Raw genomic sequence first — 23,370 nt, 5'->3', positions numbered from 1 at the left:
GAAAACAAAAATAAAACATGGGAAATAAGAAAGTTGATAACGTGAGGGAGAGGTTTTTCGTGTATTTCCCCCCCACACAAAAAAAAACAGCTTCCAGTTTAGGTACCTACAACATACAGAAGTTGTCATCCACCAAAAAAGCAGAGCCGCTGACTTGGGCACAATTAAAGAAGCTGACACAGTTAGCTGAAAAAAGCCTAAAGAACGCAATGTTAGTGCAAACTCCAGAGAATATGCTGCTTGCAGCTTTGATGATTGTATCAATGGTGCTAAGTCTCCACAGGTCCACAGGAGCACCTGCAGCTAATTATACTTACTGGGCCTATGTGCCTTTCCAACCCTTAATTCAGGCAGTTACACGGATGGATAATCCTATTAATGTACATGTTAACAATAGTGCATGGGTACCAGGCTCCACAGATGATCGTTGCCCTGCCCAACCTAAAAAAGAAGGAATGATGATAAATATTCCCATTGGGTATCATTATCCTCCTATTAACCTCGGGAAGTCACCAGGATGTTTAATGCCTACAACCCAAAATTGGTTGGTAAAAGTACCTCCTGTCAGTGTCACCCGTAGATTTACTTATCACATGATAAGTAGAATGTCACTCGAGCCACAGATAATTTACAGGACTCTTCTTATCAAAGATCATTAAAATTTAGGCCTAAGGTAAAGCCTTGCCCCAAGAAAATTCCCAAAAAATCAAAACGCCCAGAAGTCTTAATTTGAAAAAAATGTGTGGCTAATACTGTGGTGGTATTACAAAACAATAAATTTAAAACTATTATAGACTAGGCCCCTCAAAGCCAATTATATTGTAACTGTATGGGCCAGACTCACTCATGTTCAAAGGTCCCATCCATCTGGCCCATTAATCCAGCCTATAATAGTAATTTAACTGAAAGGCCGGACCAAGTTTATACAAGGTTAGAATCACTCTATCCACGGAAATGGGGTGAAAAGGAAATTTCATCACCTCGACCAAAGTTAGTCCTGTTACTGGTACTAAACAGCCAGAATTATAAAAGCTTACGGTGGCCTAACAGCACATTAGAATTTGCTCTAAAAATCAAGCTATAGAAACAAGAGATTGTAAGCCATATTATACTATCAACCTAAATTCCAATCTGACAATTCCTTTACAAAGTTGTGCAAAAGCCCCTTATATGCTAGTTGTAAGAAACATAGTTATTAAACCAGATTCCCAAACTATAACCTGTAAAAATCATAGATTGCTCACTTGTATTTATTTGACTTTTAAGTGGCAACACCATGTTCTGCTAGTAAAGGCAAGAGAGAGCGTGTGGAACCCTGTGATCATGGATCAACCATGGGAGGCTTCGCCATCAATCTATATTTTAACAGAAGTGTTAAAAGAAATTCTAATTAAATCCAAAAGAATCATTTTTACTTGACTGATTATGGGTCTTATTGCAGTCACAGCTAGTGCTGTGGCTCCTGGAATTGCTTAAACTCCTCTATTCAAGCTACAAAATATGTAAGGAATTGGCAAAAAAAATCCTCAAAATTGTAAAATACTCATACCCAAATAGATCAAAAATTAGCAAACCAAATGAATGATCTTAGACTAACTGTCATTTGGATGGGAGATAGAATCATGAGCTTGAAATATCTTTTTCAGTTACAATGTGACTGGAATACATCAGATTTTTGTATTACACCCTGAGTCTATAATAAGTCTGAGCATCACTGGGACATGGTTAGACGCCATCTACAAAAAAAGAAAAGATAATCTTACTTTAGATATTTCAAAATTAAAAGAACAAATTTTTGAGGCATCAAAAGCCCATGTAAATTTGGTGCCAGAAACTGAGACAATCGTAAAATCTGCTGATGACCTCACAAATCTTAACCCTGTTACTTGGGTTAAAACCCTCATGAGTTCCACTATTGTAAATTTTGTATTAAACCTTGTGTGCCTGTTCTGTATGTTGTTAGTCTACAGGTGTATCCAGGAGCTCCAAAGAGACAGCGAATGAGAATGAGCCATAATGACGATGGTGGTTTTGTCAAAAAGAAAATGGGGATATGTACAGAAAAGAAATAGAGATCAAACTGTTTCTGTGTCTACGTAGAAAAGGAAGACATAAGAAACTCCATTTTGAGAAGTGTCTGTTCATGTCCTTTGCCCACTTTTTGATCGGGTTGTTTTTTTTCTTGTAAATTTGTTTGAGTTCATTGTAGATTCTGGATGTTAGTCCTTTGTCAGATGAGTAGGTTGTGAAAATTTTCTCCCATTTTCTAGGTTGCCTGTTCACTCTGATGGTAGTTTCTTTTGCTGTGCAGAAGCTCTTTAGTTTAATTAGATCCCATTTGTCAATTTTGGCTTTTGTTGCCATTGCTTTTGGTGTTTTAGACATGAAGTCCTTGCCCACGCCTATGTCCTGAATGGTATTGCCTAGGTTTTCTTCTAGGGTTTTCATGGTTTTAGGTCTAAAATGTAAGTCTTTAATCCATCTTGAATTAATTTTTGCATAAGGTGTAATGAAGGGATCCAGTTTCAGCTTTCTACATATGGCTAGCCAGTTTTCCCAGCACCATTTATTAAATAGGGAATCCTTATCCCATTGCTTGTTTTTGTCAGGTTTGTCAAAGATCAGATAGCTGTAGATATGTAGCATTATTTCTGAGGGCTCTGTTCTCTTCCACTGATCTATGTCTCTGTTTTGGAACCAGTACCATGCTGTTTTGGTTACCTTAGCCTTGTAGTATAGTTTGAAGTCAGGTAGCATGATGCCTCCAGCTTTGTTCTTTTGGCTTAGGATTGACTTGGCAATGCAGGCTCTTTTTTGGTTCCATATGAACTTTAAAGTAGTTTTTTCCAATTCTGTGAAGAAAGTCATTGGTAGTTTGATGGGGATGGCATTGAATCTATAAATTATCTTGGGCAGTATGGCCATTTTCACAATATTGATTCTTCCAACCCATGAGCACGAATTTTCTTCCATTTGTTGGTATCCTCTTTTATTTCATTGAGACATTTATGCAGCCAAAAGACGCATGCAAAAATGCTCATCATCACTGGCCATCAGAGAAATGCAAATCAAAACCACAATGAGATACCATCTCACACCAGTTAGAATGGCCATCATTAAAAAATCAGGAAACAACAGGTGCTGGAGAGGATGTGGAGAAATAGGAACACTTTTACACTGTTGGTGGGACTGTAAACTAGTTCAACCATTGTGGAAGTCAGTGTGGCGATTCCTCAGGGATCTAGAACTAGAAATACCATTTGACCCAGCCATCCCATTACTGGGTATATACCCAAAGGACTATAAATCATGCTGCTATAAAGACACATGCACACGTATGTTTGTTGCGGCACTATTCACAATAGCAAAGACTGGGAACCAACCAAAATGTCCAACAACGATAGACTGGATTAAGAAAATGTGGTGCATATACACCAAGGAATATTATGCAGCCATAAAAAATGATGAGTTCGTGTCCTTTGTAGGGACATGGATGAAGCTGGAAACCATCATTCTCAGTAAACTATTGCAAGGACAACAAACCAAACACCACATGTTGTCACTCATAGGTGGGAATTGAACAGTGAGAACACATGGACACAGAAAGGGGAACATCACACTCCGGGGACTGTTGTGGGGTGGGGGAAGGTGGGAGGGACAGCATTAGGAGATATACCTAATGCTAAATGACGAGTTAATGAGTGCAGCACACTAACATGGCACATGGATACATATATAACAAACATGCACATTGTGCACATGTACCTTAAAACTTAAAGAATAATAATAATAATAAAGAAACTCCATTTTGATCTGTACCCTGAACAATTGTTTTGCCTTGAGATGCTGTTAATCTGTAACTTTAGCCCCAACCTTATGCTCACAGAAACATATGTTGTATGGAATCAAGATTTAAGGAATCTAAGACTATGCAGGATATGCCTTGTTAACAATGTGTTTACAGGCAGTGTGCTTGGTAAAAGTCATCACCATTCTCCATTCTTGATTAACCAGGGGCACAGTGCACTGTGGAAGCCACGCCTGGCAGTGCTGCTGTTATCCTTTGGTACACTGAGATGTTTGGGTGGAGAGAAACATAAATCTGGCCTACGTGCACATCCAGGCATATTACCTTCCCTTGAACTTATTTCTGACACAGATTCTTTAGTCACATGTTTTCTTGCTAACCTTCTGCCCACTATCACCCTGTTCTCCTGCTGCATTCCCCTTGCTAAGACAGTAAAAACAGTAATCAATAAATACCGAGGAAACTCAGAGTCCGGTGCCAGTGTGGCTCCTCCATATGCTGAGTGCCAATCCCCTGGGCCCGCTGTTCTTTCTCTATACTTTTTCTCTATGTCTTATTTCTTTACTCAGTCTCTCATCCCACCTGAGGAAAAATACACACAGGTGTGGAGGGGCTGGGCCCCCTTCATTTTTTACCATAGGTTCCAATGGATGCCTGAATGTCCCTTAGCAGATACTAGAAAAAGAGTGTTTCCAGACTGCTGAATCAAAAGAAAAAATTAACTCTGTGAGATGAATCCACACATTACAAAGCAGTTTCACCAGTAGCTTCATTCTAGTTTTCATCTGGAGATATTCTGTTTTGCACCATAGGCATCATAGGCTTCATTGGGCTCTTGAATGTCTTTTTGCAGATTCTACAAAAGGAGTGTTTGTATCCTTCTGAATCAAAAGAAAGGTTTAACTCTGTGAGATGAATCCACACATCACAAAGCAGTTTCACAGGCAGATTCTTTGTAGTGTTTTTCTGGGAATATTTGGTTTTGAAATATAAGACTCAATGGTCTCTGACTGTTTATTCACAGATTTTACAGAAAGTGTGTTTCTAAACTTCTGAACAAAAAAATGGTTTAGCCCTGTGAGATGAATCTACACATGACATGTTAGTTTCACAGATAGCTTCCTTCTTTTATTTTTCTGGAAATATTCCATTTTTCGCCATAGGCCTCAATTGTCTCTCAAATGTTCCTTCTCAGATACTACAAAAATAATGTCTCCAACATGCTGAATCAAAAGAAATGATAAACTCTGTTTGATGAATCCAGACATCACAAAGCAGTTTCACAGATACCTTCTTTCCAGTTTTTATCTGGGGACATACAGTTTTTCACCAGAGGCTTCAATGGGCTGCAGAATGTCATGTCAAACATTCTACAAAAAGAGTGTTTCCAAACTGCTGAGTAAAAAGAAAGGTTTACCTCTATGAGATGAATTCACACATAACAAAGCAGTTTCACAGATCATTTCTTTCTACTTTTTATCAGGGAATAGTCAGTTTTTCACCATAGGCTTCAATGGGCTCCCAAATATCTCTTTGTAGATTCTATAAAAAGAGTTTCTCCAATGTGCTGAATCAAAAGAATGTTGAACTCTGTGAGATGAATCCACACATCAAAAAGCAGTTTCACAGACAGCTTTCTTCTTGTTTTTATCTGGGATAATTTGTTTTTCACCATCGGCTTCAATGGGCTTTTTAATATTTCTTTTTTTTTAAATTATACTTTAGGTTTTAGGGTACATGTGCACAATGTGCAGGTTTGTTACATATGTATCCATGTGCCATGTTGTTTTGCTGCACCCATTAACTCGTCATTTAGCATTAGGTATATCTCCTAATGCTGTCCCTCCCCTCTCCCCCCACCCCACAACAGTCCCCAGAGTGTGATGTTCCCCTTCCTGTGTCTATGAGTTCTCATTGTTCAGTTCCCACCTATAAGTGAGAACATGCGGTGTTTGGTTTTTTGTCCTTGTGATAGTTTACTGAGAATGATGGTTTCCAGCTTCATCCATTTCCCTACAAAGCACATGAACTCATCATTTTTTATGGCTGCATAGTATTCCATGGTGTATATGTGCCACATTTTCTTAATCCAGTCTATCATTGTTGGACATTTCGGTTGGTTCCAACTCTTTGATATTGTGAATAGTGCCGCAATAAACATACGTGTACATGTGTCTTTATAGCAGCATGATTTATAGTCCTTTGGGTATATACCCAGTAATGGGATGGCTGGGTCAAATGGTATTTCTATTTGTAGATCCCTGAGGAATCGCCACACTGACTTCCACAACCTGCTGAATCAAAAGAAAGTTTTAACTGGGTTCGATGAATCCACACATTGGAAATGAGTTTCACAGATAGCTTCTTTCTAGTTTTTTTCTGGGGATATTTGGTTTTTCACCACAGGCCTCAATGGGCTCCCAATAGTCCTCGTGCAGACTCTGCAAGAAGAGTGTTTCCAACCTGCTGAATCAAAAGAAAGCTTTAACTCTGAGAAGAATCCACACATCAGAAAGCAGATTCACAGATGGCTTCTTTCTAGTTTTTTTCCTGGGATATTTGGTTTTTCACCATAGGCCTCAATGAGCTTTCAAATGCCCTTTTGCAGATTCTACAAGAAGAGTGTTTCCAATATACTGAATCAAAATAAAGATTTAACTGTTTTAGATGAATCCTCACATTACAAAGCAGTTTCACAGATAGCTTCTTTTTAGTTTTTATTTGGGAATATTTTGTTTTTCACCATAGGCTTCAATGAGCTCTAAAACGTCCTGTCACAGATTCCACAAGAAAAGGCTGTTTAACCTGCTGAATCAAAAGAAAGGTTCAGCTCTGTGAGATGAATCCACACATCAGAAAGCCTTTTCACAGATAGCTTCTTTCTAGTTTTTATCGTGGGATAATCAGTTTTTCACCATGGGCCTCAATGGACTCCCATATGTGCCTTCGCAGTTTCTACAAAAAGGTGTTTCCAACATGTTGAATAAAAAAAAATTGCTTTATGAAAGAAATTCACACATCACAAAGCAGTTTCACAGATACCTTCTTTCTACTTTTTATCAGTGAATATTCAGTTTTTCACCAGAAGCCTCAGTGGGCTCCCAAATGTCCCATCACATATTCTACAAGAAGAGTATTTCCAACCTGCTGAATACAACCAGATGTTTAACTCTGTGAGATGAATCCATACATCAAAAATCCTTTTCACAGATAGCTTCTTTCTAGTTTTTATCTGGGAATCTACGATTTTTCACCATAGACCTTAATGGGCTTTCAAATATCCCTTCACAGATTCTACAGGAAGAGTGTTTCCAATTTGCTGAATCAAAAGAAATGTTTAACTGTGTTAGATAAATCCACACATCACAAAACAGTCTCACATATAGCTTCTTTCTAGTTTTTATCTGAGGACATTCCGTTTTTCATGTTAGACCTCAATGGGCTCCCAAAAGTCCCCTCACAGATACTACAAGAAGAGTGTTTCCAACCTAATGAAACAAAAGACAGGTTTAACACATTGAGATGAATCCACACATCACAAAATAGTTCCACAGATAGCTTCTGTCTAGCCTTTTTCTGAGGATATTTGCATTTGCACCAGAAGGCTCAATTGGCTCCCTAATGTCGATTTGGAGATACCTCAAGAAGAATTTTTCCAACCTGCTGAATCAAAAGAAAGATTTAACTCTGTGAGATGAATCCACACATCACAAAGAAGTTTCATAGATAGCTTCTTTCTAGTTTCTATCTGAGGATATTCAGTTTCTCCCCATAGGCCTCAATAGGCTCTAAAATGTCTAATTGCAGATATTATAAGAAGAATGTTTCCAAACTGCTGAATCAAAAGAAAGATTTAACTGTGTGAGATGAATCCATACATCTGAAAGAAGTTTCACAGATAGATTCTTTCTAGTTTTAATCTAGGGATTTTCGATTTTTCACCATAGGCCTCAATGGGCTCCAAAATAGCCCTTCACAGACACTACAAATAGCATGTTTCCAACTTGCTGAATCAAAGGAAGGTTTTATCTCTCTGAGATAAATCCACACATCAGAAAGCAGATTCACAGAGAGCTTGTTTGTATTTTTTATCTACAGATAATCTGTTTTTCACAATAGGCCTCAATGGGCTCCCAAATATCCCTTCACAGATTCTACAAGAAATGTGTTTCCAACCAGCTGAAAAAAATAGAAGGTTTAACCCTGTGAGGTGAATTCACATATCAAAAAGCAGTTTCACAGATAACTTATTTCAAGTTTTTTTTCTGAGGATATTCAGTCTTTCACTGTATGCCACAATAGGCTCCCAAATGTCCAATTGCAATTACTACAAGAAGAGTGTTTCTGGCCAGGAGCAGTGGCTCATGCTTGTAATCCCAGCACTTTGGGAGGCTGAGGTGGGTGCATCACGAGGTCAGGAGATCGAGACCATGGTGAAACCCTGTCTCTACTAAAAATACAAAAAAAAATTAGCCGGGCGTGGTGGTGGGTGCCTGTAGTCCCAGCTACTTGGAGAGGCTGAGGCAGGAGGATGGCGTGAACCCAGGAGGCAGAGGTTGCAGTGAGCCGAGATTGCTCCACTGCACTCCAGCCTGGGCGACAGAGCGAGACACCATCTCAAAAAAAAAAAAAGAAGAGTGTTTCCAACCTGTTTAATAAAAAGAAAGTTTAAACTATGTGATTTGAATTCACATATCACAAATCAGTTTTACAGATAGCTTCCTTCTAGTATTTATCTGGGGATATTCTGCTTTTCATAGCAGGTTTCAATGGGATTCCCAAATGTCCTTTTGCAGTTTCTACAAAAAGAGTGTTTCCAACCTGCTGAATAATAAAAAAGGTTTAACTCTGTGTGATGAATCCACATTTCAAAAGCAGTTTCACATATAGCATCTTTTTAGTTTTTATCTGGGGATATTATTTTTTTCACATTAAGCCTCAATGGGCTCCCAAATGCCCCTTTGCAGATTCTACAAAAAGAGTGTTTCCAACCTGCTGAATAAAAAGAATAGTTTAACACTGTGAGGTGAATCCACACATAACACAGCAATCTCACAGATAGCTTCTTTCTAGTTTTTATCTGGGGATATTCTGTTTTACAACCTAGGCCTCAGTGGGATCCAAAATATCCCTTCACAGATTCAAAAAGAAAAGTTTTTCCAATTTGCTGAATCCAAAGAAAGGTTTAACACACTGAAATGAATCCACACATCACAAAGCAGTCCCACTGATAGCTTCTTTCTGGTTTTTATTTGGGAATATTCAGTTATTCACCATAGGACTTTATGGGCTTCAAATGTCCCTTAGCTTATTCTACAAGAAGCGTGTATCCAACCTGTGGAAACAAAAGAAAGGTTTAACACATTGAGATGAATCCACAAATCACAAAGCAGTTTCACAAATAACTTCTTTCTAGTTTTTAACTGAAGATACTTTGTTTTTCACCATAGGCCTGAATAGGCTCCAAAATGTCCTTTTGCAGATACTACAAGAAGAGTGTTTCTAACCTACTGAATGAAAAGAAAGGTTTATCTCTGTACCATGAATCCACACATCAGAAAGCAGTTTCACAGACAGCTTCTTTCTTTTCTTTATCTGGGGATATTCAGATTTTCACCACAGGCCTCAATGGGCTCCCAAATATTCATTCACAGATTCTACAAAAAGAGTGTTTCCATCCTGCTGAATCACAAAAAAGGTTTAACTCTGTGAGATGAATCCACAATTTGAAAGCAGTTTCACAGACAGCACCTTCTTATTTTTTATCTGGGGATATACGGTTTTTCACCGTAGGCCTCAATGGGCTCCCAAATGCCCTTTCACAGATACTACAAGAAATGTGTTTCCAACCTACTGAAACAAAAGAACGATTTAACACATGGAGATAAATCCACACATCACACAGCAGTTTCCTGGATAGCTTCATTCTAGTTTTTATCTGAGGATAATTGGTATTTCACCATAGGCCTCAATAAGCTCCCAAATATCTATTTGCAGATACTATAAGAAGAATGTTTCCAACCTGCTGAATCAAAAGAAAAGTTTAACTCTTTGAGATGAATCCACACATGAGAAAACAGATTTACAGATAGCTTGTTTGTATTTTTATCTGGCGATAATCTGTTTTTCACCATAGGCATCAATGGGCTCCCAAATATCCCTTCACAGATTCTATAAGAAGTGTGTTTCTAACCAGCTGAAAAAAAATCAAAGGTTTGACACTGTGATATGAATCCACACATCACAAAGCAGTTTCACAGATAGCTTCTTTCTAGTTTTTATCTAAAGATATTCAGTTTTTCACCATTGGCCACCATAGGCTCCCAAATGTCCAATTGCAGTTACTACAAGTGTGTTCCCAACCTGCTGAATAAAAATTAAGTTTCAACTGTGTGAGATGAACCCACATATCACTAAGCAGTTTCACAGATAGCTTCTTTCTGGTATTTACCTGGGGATAATCTGTTTTTCATAGTAGGCTTCAATGGGATCCCAAATGTCCTTTCACAGTTTCTACAAAAAGAGTGTTTCCAACCTGCTGAATCATAAAAAAAGATTCAACTCTGTTTGATGAATCCATACTTCAAAAGCAGGTTCACAGATCGCATCTTCTTAGTTTTTATCTGGGGATATTTGGTTTTTCACAATAGGCGTCAATGGGTTGCCAAATGTCCTTTTGCAGATAGTACAAAAACAGTGTTTCCAACCTGCCACATCAAAAGAATCTTTTAACTCTGTGAGATGAATCCATACATAACACAGCAATCTCACAGATAGATTCTTTCTAGTTTTTATCTGGGGATTTTCAGTTTTTCAGCCTAGGTCTAATGGGATCCCAAATATCCCTTTGCAGATTCTTTAAGAAAAGTTTTTCCAATTTTCTAAAACCACAGAAAGGTTTAACACATTAAGATGAATCCACATATCACAAAGAAATTTCATAGACTCTTCTTTCTAGTTTTTATCTAAGGATATTTGATTTTTCACCATAGACCCTAATAAGCTCCCAAATGCCCCTTCGTAGATACTACAAGAAGAGTACTTCCAATCTGGTGAGCCAAAAGAAAGGTTTACCTCTGTGAGATAAATCCAGACATCAAAAAGCACTTACACAGATAGCTTCTTCTCAGTTTTTATCTGGAGATATTTGGTTTTTCACAGTAGACTTCAATGGGCTCCCAAATTTCCCTTCGCAGATTCTACAAAAACAGTGTTTCCAACCTGCTGATTCAAAAGAATGGCTTATCTCTTTGAGATGAATCCACGAATCACAAAGCAGTTTCACAGATTGCTTCTTCCTAGTTTTTATCTGGGGATATTCAGTATTTTCATAGTAGGCCTCAAAGAGCTCCCAAATGTCCCTTTGCAGATTCTACAAAAAGAGTGTCTCCTACCTGCTGAATCAAAAGAAATGTTTAATTCTGTGAGATGAATCTACACAACACAAAGCAGTTTCATAGATAGCTTCTTTCTAGTTTTTATCTGGGGATATTTTGTTTTTCACCATAGGCCTTAATGGGTTCCCAAATGTCCCTTTGCATATCCTACAACAAGAGTGTTTCCAACCTGCTGAAATAAAAGAAACGTTTATCATGTGAGATGAATCCACCTATAACAAAGCTGTTTCACAGAGAGCTTCTTTCTAGTTTTTATCTGGGGATGTTTGTTTTTTCACCATAGGTCTCAATGGGCTCCCATATGTGCCATCGCATATTCTACAAGAAGGGTGTTTTCAACCTCCTGAATCAAAAGAAATATTTAACTGTGTGAGGTGAATCTACACTATCTACACTTCAAAAGCAGTATCACAGATAACTTCTTTAGTTTTTATCTGGGGATTCTTAGTTTTGCAGAGTAGGCCTCAGTGGGCTCCCAAATGTCCCTTCCCAGATTCTACAAGAAGAGCATTTCCATCCTGGTGAAACAAAATAAACGTTTAACACTGAGATGAATCCACATATCACAAAGCACTTTCACAGATAGCATCTTTCTCTTTTTTATCTGGGAATAATCCGTTTTTCATAGTAGGCATTAATGGGCTCCCAAATGTCCTTTCACAGATTCTACATGGAGAGTATTTCCAACCTGATGAATCAAAAGAAAGGTTTAACTCTGTTAGATGAATTCAAACTTCACAAAGCAGTTTCAGAGATAGCTTCTTTCTAGTTTATATCTGGGGATGTTTCATTTTTCACCATAGGCCGCAAAAGGCTCCCAAATGTCCATTTGCAGATACTGCAGGAACAGTGTTTCCACCCTGCTGAATGAAAAAAAAGTTTAACTCTGTGAGATGAACCTACATATCTGAAAGCAGTTTCACTGGTAGCTTCTAATTAGTTTTTATTTGGTGATATTCAGTTTTAAATCATAGGCCTCGGGGGCTCCCAAATGTCACTTCACAGATTCTATAAGAAGAGTATTTCCAACCGGCTGAATTAAAAGAAAAGTTTAACTCTGTGAGATGAATTTACACCTCACAGAGCAGTTTCACAGAGAGTTTCCATCTACTTTTTATCTGAGTATATTATTTTTTTCACAGTAGGACTCCATAGGCTCCCAAATGTCCTATCGCAGACTCTATAAGAGTGTTTTCAACCTGCTATAACAAAAAAAGGCTTAATTCTGTGAGACGTATCCTCAGATCAAAAAAGCAGTTTCACAGATAGCTTCTTCTTAGCTTTTATCTAGAGATATTCGGTTTTCCACAGTATGCCCCAATTATCCCCCAAATGTCCCCTCACGGATTCTACAAAAAGTTTTTCAAACCTGCTGAATCAAAAGAATGGTGTACCTCTGTGAGACGAATCCACACGTCACAAAGCAGTTACACAGATAGCTTCTTACAAGTTTATATCTGGGGATATTTGGTTTTTTATTTCAGGACTCAATGGTCTCCCAAATGTCCCTTCACAGGTTCTACAAGAATAGTATTTCAACATGCTGAAATAAAATAATGGTTTATCTCTGTGAGATGAATCCACACATCAGAAAGCAGTTTCACAGATAGGATTTTTCTCCTTTTTTTTCTGCAAGAAAAGTGTTTCCAACATGCTGATTCAAAAGAAAGTTTTAAATCTGTGATGTGAATTCACACATCACAGTTAGTTTCACCATAGTTTCTTTCTACTTTTTATCTGGGGATATTTGTTTTTTCACCATAGGCCTCAATGGTTGACCAAATTTCCCTTCAAAGTTTCTACAAGAATAGTGTTTCTAACCTGATGAAACAAAAGAAAGGTTTAACACTGTGAGATGAATGCACACAACACAAAACAGTTTCACAGATAGCTTCTTACTCATTTTTATCTGAGATTATTTGATTTATCAACATAGGCCTCAATAGTCTCCTAAATGTACATTCATATACACTACACCAAAAGTGTTTCCAACCTGCTGGATCAAAAGAATGGATTAACTCTGTGAGATCAATCCAAACATGAGAAAGCAGTTTCACAGAGAGATTTTTTTTAGTTTTTATCTGTAGATATTTTGTTTTTCATTACAGGCCTCAATGGGCTCCCAAATGTCCCTTCGCAGATTCCACAAGAAGAGTGTTTCCAACCTGCTGAAAGAAATGTTTAACATATTGAGATGAATCCACACATCACAAAGCAATTTCAGAAATAGCTTCTTTCTAGCTTTTGTCTGGGAATATTTGGGAATCTTCACAGATTTTACAAGAAAAGTGTTTCCAACATGCTGAATCAAAAGAACTTTTAACTCTGTGAGATGAATCCACCCATCAGAAAGCAGTTTCACAGATAGCTTCTTTCTATTTTTTATCTAGGGATATTGGATTTTTCACGATAGGCCTCAATGGGCTTCCAAATGCTTCTTCACAGCTTCTAGAAGCAGAGTGTTTTCAACCTGCTGAATCAAAAAAAAGGTTTAAATCTGTCAGATGAATCCACATACCACACAGTGGTTTCACAGATTGCTTCTTCCTAGTTTGTGTCTGGGGATATTCAGTTATTCACCAAAGGCCTCAATGGGCTCCCAAATTTCCCTTCACAGATTTTACAAAAAGGGTGTTTCCAAACTGCTGAGTTAAAAGAATGGTTTAACATTGTGAGATGAATCCACACATAACAAAGCAGGTTCATAGATACCTTTTTCTAGTTTTTATCTGGGGATAATCACTTTTTCACTGTAGGCCTCAATGGTCTGCCAAATATTTCTTTACAGATTCTACAAGAGGAGTGTTTCCAACCTGCTCTAACAAAAGAAAGGTTTAACTCTGTGATGTTAATCCACAGATCAGAAAGCAGTTTCACAGATAGCTTCTTTCTAGTTTTTATCTCTGGATATTTGGTTTTCACCAAAGTGCACAATGGACTCCCAAATGTTTCTTTGCAGATTCTACCAGAAGAGTGTTTCCAACCTGATGGATCAACAGAAAGGTTTAACTCTTTGAGATGAAGCCACGCATCACAAAGCAGTTTCACAGGTGGCTTCTTTCTAGTTTTTATCTGGGGATAATCTGTTTTTCACCATAGCCCTAATGGGCTATGAATTGTACCTTCAGAGTTTGTACAAAAAGAGTGTTTCCAACCTGCTGAATCAAAAGAAATATTTAACTCTGAGAGGTGAATGCACACATCAGAAAGCAGTTTCACAGATTGCTTCTTTCTATGTTTTATCTGACTATTCAGTTTTTTACAGTAGGCCTCAATTGGCTCCCAAATATCCCTTTGCAGATTCTACAAAAAGAGTGTTTTAAACCTGGTGTATAAAAAGAATATTTTACCTCTTTGAGATTAATCCACACATCACAAAGCACTTTCACAGATAGCTTCTTTCTTGTATTTATGTTGGGATGTTCGGTTTTTCATTATAGGCCTCAATGGGCTCTCAAATGTCCATTCGCAGATTGTACAAGAAGAGTGTTTCCAACCTGCTGGATCAAAAGAACAGTTTAACTCTGTGAGATGAATCTACACAACACAAAGCAGTCTCACAGATAGGTTCTTTCTAGTTTTTATCTAGGGACATTCTGTTTTTCACCACGGGCCTCAATAGGCTCCCAAATGTCTCGTCGCAGATTATAGAAGAAGAGTTTTTCCAACCTGCTAAAACAAAAGAAAGGTTTAACACATTGAGCCGAATACACACATCACAAAGAAGCTTTACAGATAGCTTTTTTTCTAGTTTTTATCTGAGGATAGTCCGTTTTTCACCTTAGGCCTCAGTAGGCTCCAAAATGTCCATTTGCAGTTACTACAAGAAGAGTGTTTCCAACCTGCTGAATCAAAAGAAAGTTTTAACTCTCTGAGATGAATCCACAAATCAGAAAGCAGCTTCACAGATAGCTTCCTTCTAGCTTTTATATGGGGATATTTTGTGTTTCACCATAGGCCTAAATGGGCTTCCAAAAGTCCCTTCACATATTCTACAAGAAGAGTGTTTCCAACCTGCTGAATCAAAGGAAGTTTTAAAACTGGTGTTGTGAATCCACACATAACAAAACAGTTTTGCAGATTGCTTCTTCTTAGTTTTTATCTGTGGATATTCTGTTTTTCAGAGTAGGCCTCAATATGCTCCCAAATGTCCCTTTGCAGATTCTACAAAAACAGTGTTTCCAACCTCCTAAAGCAAAAGAATGGTTTAACTCTGTGAGATGAATCCACACATTTCAAAACAGTTTCACAGGTAGATTCTTTCTACTTTTCATTTTAGGATATTCAGTTTTTCTTTACAGGCATCAGTGGTCTCCAAATTGTTCCTTCACAGATTTTACAAGAGGAGTGTTTCCAACCTGCAGAATCAAAATAATAGTTTAACTCTGTGAGATGAATCCACACATCACAAAGTAGTTTCACAGATAGCTCTTTCTAGTTTTTATCTGGGGATATTCGGTTTTTCACCATAAGCCTTGATGGTCTCCCAAATGTCCCTTCACAGATACTACCAGTAGGGGTTTCCAACCTGATGAACCAAAAGAAAGGTTTAACTCTGTGAGGTTAATACAACACATCACAAAGCAGTTTCACAGATGGCTTCTTAGTTTTATCTGGGGATATTCTGTTTTTCACTGTAGGCCTCAATGGGCTCCCAAATATCCCTTCACAGATTCTACAAAATGAGTGTTTCCAAGTTGCTGAATGAAAAGAATGTTTTAACTCTGAAGGGTGAATCCACAAATCACAAAGCAGTTTCACATATAGCTTCTTTCTCGTTTTTATCTGGGTATATTCCGTTTTCCACCATAGGCCTCAATGGGGATTTGAAATAACCCATCACAGATTCTACAAGAAGACTGTTTCCAACCTGCTGAGAGAAAAGAAAATTTAACACAGCAAGACGAATCCACACATCAGAAAGCAGTTTCACCGATAGCTTTTTTCCAGTTTTTATCTGCGAATATTTGTTTTTTTCACCGTAAGCCTCAATAAGCTCCCAAATGTCCACTCACAGATACTACAAGAAGAGTGTTTCCAACCTGCTGAATCAAAACCAAGGTTTAATTCTGTGAGATGAATCCACACATCACAAAGCAATTTCACAGATAGCTTATTCTTTATCTGGGGATATCAGTTTCTCACAGTAGGCCTCAATGGGTTTTCACATGTCCCTTCACAGATTCCACAAAGAGTTTTTCCAACTTGATGAATCAAAAGAATGGTTTAACTTTGAAAGGTGAATCCACACATCACAAAGCAGTTTCACAGATAGCTTATTTCTAGTTTTTTCTGGGGATATTCACCATAAGCCTCAATGGTCTCCCAAATGTCCCTTTGCAGATTCTACAAGAAGAGTGTTTCCAACCTGCTGAATCACAAGAAAGGTTAATTCTGTGAGATGAATCCACTCTTCACAAAGCAGTTTTTCCAATAGATTCTTTCCACTTTTTATCAGTGGATATTCAAGGGTTCCCTATAGGCCTGAGCAACATCCCAAACATCCTTTCCAAGTTTCTATTAACAGAGTGTTTCTATCCTGCTAAATTAAAAGAAATGTTTAACTCTGTGTGATCAATACACACATCACAAAGCAGCTTCCCAGATAGCTTCTTTCTAGTTTTTATTGGTGGATATTCAGTTGTTCAGTATAGGCATCAATGGGCTCCCAAATGTCCCTTTGCAGATTCTACAGAAAGAATTTTTCCAACCTGGTGAATCAAAAGAAAGGTTTATCTCTGTGAGATGAATACATACATCACCAACCTGTTTCAGATAGCTTCTTTCCAGTTTTTGTATGGGGATATTTGTTTTTTTCATAATAGGTTTCAATGGGCTCCTTAATGTCCCTTCACAGATTCTACATAAGAGGGTTTCCATCCTGCTGAATCAGAAAAATGTTTAACTCTGTGAGATGAAATCAAACAGTTTCACAGATAGCTTCTTTCTACCTTTTATTGGCAGATATACAGTTTTTTACTATAGGCCTCATTATTGTGTTCCCAAATGTCCCTTCAGAGATCCTACAAACAGTGTTTCCAACCTACTGAGACAAAGGAAAAGCTGATATGTGTGAGATGAATTCACACATTGCAAAGCAGTTTCACAGATAGCTTCTTTCTAGTTTTGGTTGGAGTATATTCGGTTTTTCACTGTAGGACTCAATAGGCACCCAAAAGTCCCTTTGCATATTCTATATTTGAATGTTTCCAACCTGCTCAATCAAAAGACAGGACTAACTCTGTGAGATAAGCCCACATATCTCAAAGCAGTTTCACAGATAGATTCTTTCTAGTTTTAATTGTGGAATATTCAGTTTTTCACTATGGCCCTATATGGGATCACAAATTTTTTTTTGCAAATGCTACAAAAAGAGTGTTTCCAACTGGCTGAATCACAAGAAAAGTTTAACTCTGTGAGATGAATCCACACAACACAAAACGTTTTCACAGATAGCTTCTTTTTAGCTTTGATCTGCAGATATTTTTTTCTTCACTATAGGCCTCAATGCGCTCCCATATGTCCCTTCTTAAATTCTACAAAGAGTGTTTCCAACTTGCTGAATCAAAAGAAAGATTTAGCTCTGTGACATGAATTCACACTTAACAAAACATTTTAACAGATTGTGTCTTTCTAGTTTTTATCAGAAAATTTTGGTTTTCATTACAGGCCTAAATGTGCTCCCAAATGTCCCTTCTCATATTATACAAAAAGTGTGCTTCCAATTTGATGAATCAAAAAAGGTTTAACTCTGTGAAATGAAGCCACACATCACAAAGAGGTTTCACAGATAGCTTCTTAATAGTTTTTATTGGAAGATATTCAGTATTTTGCTGTAGGCCTCAATGAGCTTCCAAATGTCCCTTCGCATATTTTACAAACAGAGTGATTCCAAACTGCTGAATCAAAGAAAGATTTAACTCCATGAGATGAATCCATACATCACAAAGTGGTTTCGCAGACAGCTTCTTTCTTGCTTTTATTCACAAATATTCAGTTTTTCAATTTAGCCCTCAATGACTTCCCAAAAGTCCCTTCGCATATTCTACAAAAAGAGTGTTTCCAACCTGCTGAATCAAAAGAAAGTTTTAACTCTGTGAGATCAATCCACAGATTGAAAAGTGATTTCAAAAGTACCTTCTTTAAAGTTTTTATCAGGGGATATTCTTATTTTCACTATAGGCCTCAATGGGCTCCCAAATGTCCTGTCCCAGATTCCACAAAAAGATTGTTTCCAACCTCTTGAAAACAAAGACAAGTTCAACTGTATGAGGTGAATCTAACATCACAAAGTGGTTTCACAGATAGCGTCTTTCTGTTTGTTTCTTTGTTTTTTGTTTTGTTTTTTTTTTTGTGGATAATCAGTACTTCACTATAGGTGTCATTGGACTCCCATATGTCCCTTCAGAGATACTACAAGTAGAGTTTTTTCCAACCTGCTTAAAAAAAAAAAGATTTACCTCAGGGACATGAATCCACACATCACAAAGCAGTAGAACAGATATTTTCTTTCCAGTTTTTATCAGGGCATATTCAGTTTTTCACTACATACCTCAATAGAATTCCAAATGTCCATTCACAGATTCTACAAACTAAGTGTTTGCATCGTGCTGAATCAAAAGAAATGTGTAATACTGTGACATGAATCCACACATCAAAAGGAGTTTCAGAGACAGCTTCTTACTAGTTTTTATTGGAGGATATTCTGATTTTCACTGTAGGCCTCAATGGGATCCCAAATGTCCCCTCACAGCTTCAACAAAAAGTGTTTCCAACCTGTTAAATCAAAAGAAAGGTTTACCACTGTGAGATAAATCTACACATCACAAAAGCAGTTTCCCAGTTAAGTTTTTTTTCAGTTTCTTTCAGTTTCTTTTCATTACAGGCCTCAGTGGTCTTCCAAATCTCTTTTTTCAGTTTCCTGAATCAAAAGACAGGTTTGCCTCCGTGAGATGAATCCAAACATCACAAAGCGGTTTAGCAGATAGCTTGTTTTTGATTTTTAATGGTGGGTGTTCGATTTATCACTATAGGCCTCAATGGGCTCTAAGTGTCCTTTCACAGATTTTACAAAAGAGTGTTTCCAACCAGCTGAATTAAAAGACAGTTTTAACTCACTGAAATGAATCCACACATTGCAAAGCAGTTTCACAGAGAGCTTGCTTCTTTCTAGTATTTAGTGGGGGATATTCGGTTTTCCACTGTAGACCTCAGTAAGCTCCCAAATGGCATTTGAAGAAACAGAGTGTTTCCAACCTGATGAATCAAAAGAAAAGTTTAACTCTTTGAGATAAATCCACAAAATGTGAAGCAGTTTCACAGATCCTTTCTTCTAGTTTGTATTGGAAGATATTCAGTTTTTCACTATAGGCCTCAATGGGCTCCCAAATCTAACTTTGCAGATTCTACTAACAGATTCCAAAGTGCAATTCAAAAGAAATGTTTAACTCTGTGAGATAAATCCACACATCACAAAGTGGTTTCACAGATAGCTTCTTTTTAGTTTTTATCAGTGACTATTCCATATTTCACTATTGGCTTTAAGGGGCTCTCCAATGTCCCTTCACAAATTCTACAAACAGAGTGTTTTTGACCTGCCAAATCAAAAGAAAAGCTTAGCCCTCTAAGATGAATCCATACGTCACAAATCAGTTTCACAGATAACTTCTTTTTAGTTTTTATCTAGGGATATTCAGTTTTTCACTATAGGCCTCAATGGGCTCTCAAATGTTTCTTCTTGTATTCTACAATCAGGGTGTTTCCAACTGTGAAATGAAAAGAAAGGTTTAACTCTGTGAGATGAATCTACACATCACAAAGCAGTTTCACAGATAGCTTGTTTCTAGTTTATTTAGAAAGATATAGTTTTTTTATTATTGGCCTCAATGGGCTCTCAAATGTGCCTTCTTAGATTTTACAAAAAATGTGTTTCCAACCTGCTGAATCAAAAGCCAGGTATAACTCTGGGAGATGAATCCAAAAGTTGGAAAGAAGTTTCACAGATAGCTTCTTTCTAGTTTTTACTGGGGGACATTCAGTTTTTCACTGTGGTCCTCAATGGTCTCCCAAATGTCCCTTCTCAAATTCTACAAAAAGAGTGTTTCCAACCTCCTGAATCAAAAGACAGGTTTAACTCTGTGAGATGAATCCACACATCAAAAAGCAGTTTCACAGATAGATTCTTTTTAATTTTTATTGGTAGATATTCGGTATTTTACTATAGGCCTCAATGGGCTCCGAAATTTCTCTTCAGAGATTTTACAAACAGAGTGTTTCCAACCTGCTGAATCAAAAGAAAGGTTTAACCCTGTGAGCTGGATGCAGGCAATGCAACGCAGTTTCACAGATACTTTCTTCTAGTTTTTATTGGGGGATATTCAGTTTTTCACTGTAGGCCTTATTGGGCTCCCGAATGTAACTTTGCAGATTCTACTAACAAAGAGTTTCCAACCTGCTGAAACAAAAGACACATTTAACTCTGTGAGATGAATCCATACATCACAAAGCAGTTTCACAGATAGCTTTTCTAGTTACTATTTGGGGACATCATTTGGTTTTTTACTATAGGCCTCAATGGGCTCCAAATTGTTTTATCCCATATTCTACAAACAAGGTGTTTCCAACTACTAAATCAAAAGTAAGGTTTAACTCTGTGAGGTGGAGCCACACACTGTGAAGCAGTTTCACAAATATGTTATTTCCAGATTTTATTGGGGAATATTTTGTTATTCATTATAGGCCTCAGTGGTGTCCCAAATGTCCATTCACAGATTCCATAAACAGAGTGTTTCCAACCTAATTCATCAAAACAAAGGTTTAACTCTGTGAGCTGAATGCACACATTGCACAGCAGTTTCACAGGTAACTTCTTTCTAGTTTTTATTCAAGGATATTCTGTTTTTCCCTGTAGTCCTCAAAGGTCTTCCAAATGTCCCTTCTCAGAGTCTACAAAAAGAGTGTTTCCAATGGTCCCCATCTTCTTGGAGTGCTTTAGGTTGGCCAGCAGCACTGGGAAGTGGAGTCATTGGTGTTCTTGTCTGTGAGCCTGTGGTGCGGCTCTGTGGGCTGGAAACTTAAAGATAGCCACAATGTCTGAAAATGGTGATAATGAAAAGATGGCTGTCCTGGAGGCCAAAATCTGTCATCACATTGAGGTTTAACCATCTAACAACAGACTTTAATGTAATTGTGGAAGCACTGAGCAAATCCAAGGCAGAACCCATGGAAATCAGTGAAGATAAAACTAAAATCAGAAGGTCTCCAAACAAACCCCTACCTGAAGTGACTGATGAATACAAAAATGATGTAAAAAACAGATCTGTTTATATTAAAGGCTTCCCAACTGATGCAAATTTTGATGGCATAAAAGAATGGTTAGAAGATAAAGGTCAAGTACTAAATATTCAGATGAGAAGAACATTGCATAAAGCATTTAAGGGATCAATTTTTGTTGTGTTTGATAGCATTGAATCTGCTAAGAAGTTTGTAGAGACCCCTGGCCAGAAGTACAAAGAAACAGACCTGCTAATACTTTTCTTTTTTTTTTTTTTTTGAGACAGAGTCTCGCTCTGTCACCCAGGCTGGAGTGCAGTGGCGCGATCTCGGCTCACTGCAAGCTCCGCCTCCCAGGTTCACGCCATTCTCCTGCCTCAGCCTCTCTGAGTAGCTGGGACTACAGGCGCCTGCCACCGTGCCCGGCTAATTTTTTTTTGTATTTTTAGTAGAGACGGGGTTTCACTGTGGTCTCGATCTCCTGACCTTGTGATCCGCCTGCCTCGGCCTCCCAAAGTGCTGGGATTACAAGTGTAAGCCACCGCGCCTGGCCCAGACCTGCTAATACTTTTCAAGGATAATTACTTTGCCAAAAAAATGAAGAAAGAAAACAATATAAAGTGGAAGCTAAATTAAGAGCTAAACAGAACAAGAAGCAAAACAAAAGTTAGAAGAAGATGCTGAAATGAAATCTCTAGAAGAAAAGATTGGATGCTTGCTGAAATTTTCAGGTGATTTAGATGACCAGACCTGTAGAGAAGATTTACACATACTTTTCTCAAATCATGGTGAAATAAAATGGATAGACTTCATCAGAGGAGCAATAGAGGGTATTATTCTATTTAAAGAAAAAGCCAAGGAAGCATTGGGTAGAGCCAAAGATGCAAATAATGGTAATCTGCAATTAAGGAACAAAGAAGTGACTTGGGAAGCACTAGAAGGAGAGGTGGAAAAAGAAGCACTGAAAAAAATAATAGAAGACCAACAAAAAACCCTAAACAAAAGGAAGTCAAAAGGTCACAGATTTAAAGGAAAAGGAAAGGGTAATAAAGCTGCCCAGCCTGGGTCTGGTAAAGGAAAAGTACAGTTTCAGGGCAAGAAAACGAAATTTGCTAGTGATGATGGACATGATGAAAATGGTGCAACTGGACCTGTGAAAAGAGCAAAAGAAGAAACAGACAAAGAATAACCTGCATCCAAACAACAGAAGGCAGAAAATGGTGCTGGAGACCAGTAGTTCAGTAAACCAATTTTTTATTCATTTCAAATAGGTTTTAAACTACTTTTGTCTGCAGGGGCTTTTAAAATGAAAACTGAATTAGGTCCACTTCAATGTCCCCCTGTGAGAAAGGAAAAATTTTTTTGTTGTTTAACTTGTCTTTTTGTTATGCAAATGAGATTTCTCTGAATGTATAGTTCTGTTTGTGTTATTTCAGATGATTCAAATATCAAAAGGAAGATTCTTCCATTAAATTGCCTTTGTAATATGAGAATGTATTAGTACAAACTAATAAAATATATACTATATGAAAAAAAAGAGTGTTTCCAACGTCCTGAATCAAAAGACAGGTTTAATTCTGTGAGATGAATCTACACATCACAAAGCGGTTTCACAGGTAGCTTCTTTTTAGTTTTTATCAGTGGATATTCAGTATTTCACTGTAGGCCTCAATGGGCTCCAAAATATCTCTTCAGATATCCTATAGAGTGTTTCCAACCTGCCTAATCAAAAGACAGGTTTAAATCTGTGAGATGAATCCACACATCAAAAGTGGTTTCACAGACGGCTTCTTTCCAGTTTCATTGAGACATATATGGTTTTTCACTATAGTCCTCAATGGGCTCCAAATGACTTTTCGCAGATTTTATGAAAGAGTGTTTCCAACCTGCTGA

General features: G+C 37.7%; 1 pseudogene across 1 annotated transcript; it reads left to right on the top strand.

Annotated features, from left to right (window-relative positions):
- Positions 1-21,293: 21,293 nt before the first annotated feature.
- Positions 21,294-22,714, top strand: LOC100606432 (annotated as a pseudogene). Its single transcript, XR_123321.4, has 2 exons — positions 21,294-21,754; positions 22,063-22,714. The product of XR_123321.4 is annotated as a lupus La protein-like (transcript).
- The last annotated feature ends 656 nt before the right edge of the window (positions 22,715-23,370 follow it).

Source organism: Nomascus leucogenys, chromosome X (genome assembly GCF_006542625.1).
Source record: "Nomascus leucogenys isolate Asia chromosome X, Asia_NLE_v1, whole genome shotgun sequence".
Taxonomy (NCBI): domain Eukaryota; kingdom Metazoa; phylum Chordata; class Mammalia; order Primates; family Hylobatidae; genus Nomascus; species Nomascus leucogenys.
The sequence above is the reverse complement of the archived record's forward strand: the minus strand, read 5'-3'. Positions and strand labels throughout refer to the sequence as shown.